The following is a 2,966-nucleotide window of genomic DNA, read 5'->3' on the forward strand; positions in this document are numbered from 1 at the left end:
AAGACATAATGGGAGACACTTCTTCCCTCACAACAGAAAAGCTTGGAGCTGCTAGGGGAAAAATAGTGTATTCATTTTCAGACTTTTTAAAAAAAGTTTTTATTGAAGTTTTTTGTTTTTGAAATTATTATTTTTTCTCTTTTATCCCTTATTGTTCCCATTCCATAGAGCTAGCCCACATGATATATACTATCATTTTTAAGGATCATCAATCAATCAATGTCTTTCTCCAGACACTCCTCCATCCATTGAAAGGCAAGCAATATGATATTATTCATGTGAAATTGTGCAAAACATATTTCAATATTAGTTAGCCATGTTGCAAAAAACAGAAAAAAAGTAAAGAAAGTGAAAAATAATCATACTTCAATTTGTACTCAGAGCTCATCAATTCTCTCTCTGGAGAAGGATGGTATTTTTTATCACAAGTCCTTCAGAATTGTCTTGGAGCATCGTGTTGATGAGAGTAGCTAAGTCTTTCACAGTTGATCATCATACGAAAATTGCTGTTACTTGTGTTCAATAATCTCCTGTTTCTGCTCACTTTACTGTGCAAAGTTAGTATTCTATCAAAGTCATCTACCACAACTTGTTCAGCCAGTCTCCAACTAATGGAGATTCCCTCAATTCGTAATCCCTTGCCGTCGGAAAGAGCTACTATGAATATTTCTGTGCATGTGGTCCCTTTCCTTTTTACTTTGACCTCTCTTGGTATAGCATTAATAGTAGTATCCTTGGGTCAAAGGATAGGCAAAGTTTTATATCCATTTGAGATATAAATTGTTCACCACAATGGTTGGATCACTTTACCATCCTACCAACAGTGCATTAGTTTCCATATTTTTCCACATCCTGGGGAACATTTGTCATTTCTCGTTTCTGTCGTGTTAGCCAATCTAATAGGTGTGAAGTGGTATTTCATAGTTGTTTTAATTTGCATTTCCCTACTCAATAATGATTTAGAGACTTTTTAAAAATATGACTATATATAGCTTTGATTTCTTCTGAAAAAGGCTTTTTCATATCTTTTGACCATTTATCAATTGGAGATTGGCTCTTATTGTTATAAATTTGAGACAGTTTCATATATTATTTGAGAGAATAGTTCTTTATCAGAGAAACTTGTGAAAATTATGTTACTTTATTGTCTAGGGTGACTTTTAGCAAGATGTAGTTTCCCTATTGTGCCAATTTTTGCTTTTACTTTGTCTGAGATCATGATTGCATGGTCTTGTTCAGTCATTCAGTTGTGTCTGACTCTTTTTTTTTCAGACCAAGGCTTTTATTTATTCACTTCTTGCATTTAAAATATTCTTCGATATCGATGACATCTTTGGCCTGAGATTCCTTGCCATAGTCCTTAACAACAACGCAGCTGCAGCCAACCACTTTACGGGGCTTTCCCTCTCTGTCAATTTTACAGAGGCCTACCCATTCACCCAGCTTCTTCTTGTCATCAACCTTGATCAAGTTGATCTAATGCTCAGCACACAGGGCCTCAACCAACTTTACATACATAGGTTCATCACAGTTGGAAGCAAGAACACAAAGATGGGCTTGCCATTTGTCCAAGACTTTGGCAGCTTCACGAATTCCACGAGCTAGGCCATCGTGGATGAGTGCAGTCTTCAGCACTTCTTGTAGAGCGGTGTTAATGTCCATTACACCTCCAGCAGCAATGCCTTCCTTGGCCATGGCAGCGGTTCACGGGTGAAGCTAAATCTTGAAAACACCCGGGTGCCTCCACCTCCCGCTCAACTCAGCGGTGACAGGGAAAGAGCTGTTGTGTCTGACTCTTAGTGATTCCATGAACCATAGCACACCAATACTGTTCATGGATTTTCTTGGCAATGATTTTGGAGTGGTTTGCTATTTCCTTCTCCAGTGGATTGATACAAACAAAAGTTAATGATTTGGCCAGGGTGACACTGACAGTAAGTGTCTGAGGCCAGATTTGAACTCAGGTCTTCTTGACTCCAGGCTCAGTACTCACTCTATTGACCACCTAGTTACCTTTCATGATTGTTAACTCTGTCATTTTTTTTTAACATCAGGTGAAGCATAATAGATTCTGCTCCAACCTCTTATTTTAACTCTCTCTCTTTCTCTATGTTTCTATTTCAAGTGTGTTTCTTATAAACAGCATATTGTTGGAATTCTGGTTTTTAATCAACTCTGCTCTCCATTTCTATTTTATGGGTGAGCTCATTCCATTCATATTGACAGCTATGATTACTAATTGTATTTCCCTCTATTCTGTTTTCTTCAGTTTATCCTATTCTCTCTCTTTTTACCCTTTCTCCTCAACAGTCTCTTTTGCTTCTTACCACTGCCTCCCTTAATCTGCCCTCTTTTGTCATCTCCTCCTTTTCCTTAATCCCCTTCCTCTCCTACTTTCCAGTTAGTTAAGAGAGATTTCTTTACCAAATTGACTCTGTGTGTGTGTGTGTGTGTGTGTGTGTGTGTGTGTGTGTATCCTTTCATCTTTGAACCAATTCTGATGAGAGTGAGGTTCAAGTGTTTCCTGCCACTCCATCCCTCTCCCCGCATTTTTCCCTTCACTGTAAAAGCTCTTCTTTCTGTGCCTTTCATGTGAGCTAATTTCCCCCATTCTTCTTCTCTCCTCCCCCTTGCCCCAGTGCATTACTCTTTATTATAAATTATTTTTTAGATCATCCCAACATAATTGACTCCTACTGACACCCTCTGCCTATTGTAGATTCCTTTTAACTTCCTTAATAATGATGAAATTCTTAGGAGTGAATGTATCATCTTCCCATTTAGAAATGTAAACAGTTTAATCTTATTAAGTACTTTAACATTTCTTTTTCATGTTTACCTTTTCATGCTTCTCTTGAATCTTGTATTTGAATGTCAAATTTTCCATTCTACTCTCAGTAGGAATGCTCAAAAGTTGCTATTTCATTAAATGTCCCTTTTCACCTGAAGAATTACACTCAGCTTTG

General features: G+C 37.5%; 1 pseudogene; it reads right to left on the bottom strand.

The window, feature by feature from the left end:
• Positions 1–1,290: 1,290 nt before the first annotated feature.
• Positions 1,291–1,695, bottom strand: LOC118844543 (annotated as a pseudogene).
• Between the last annotated feature and the right edge of the window lie 1,271 nt (positions 1,696–2,966).

Source organism: Trichosurus vulpecula, chromosome 3, assembly GCF_011100635.1.
Source record: "Trichosurus vulpecula isolate mTriVul1 chromosome 3, mTriVul1.pri, whole genome shotgun sequence".
NCBI classification, from domain to species: domain Eukaryota; kingdom Metazoa; phylum Chordata; class Mammalia; order Diprotodontia; family Phalangeridae; genus Trichosurus; species Trichosurus vulpecula.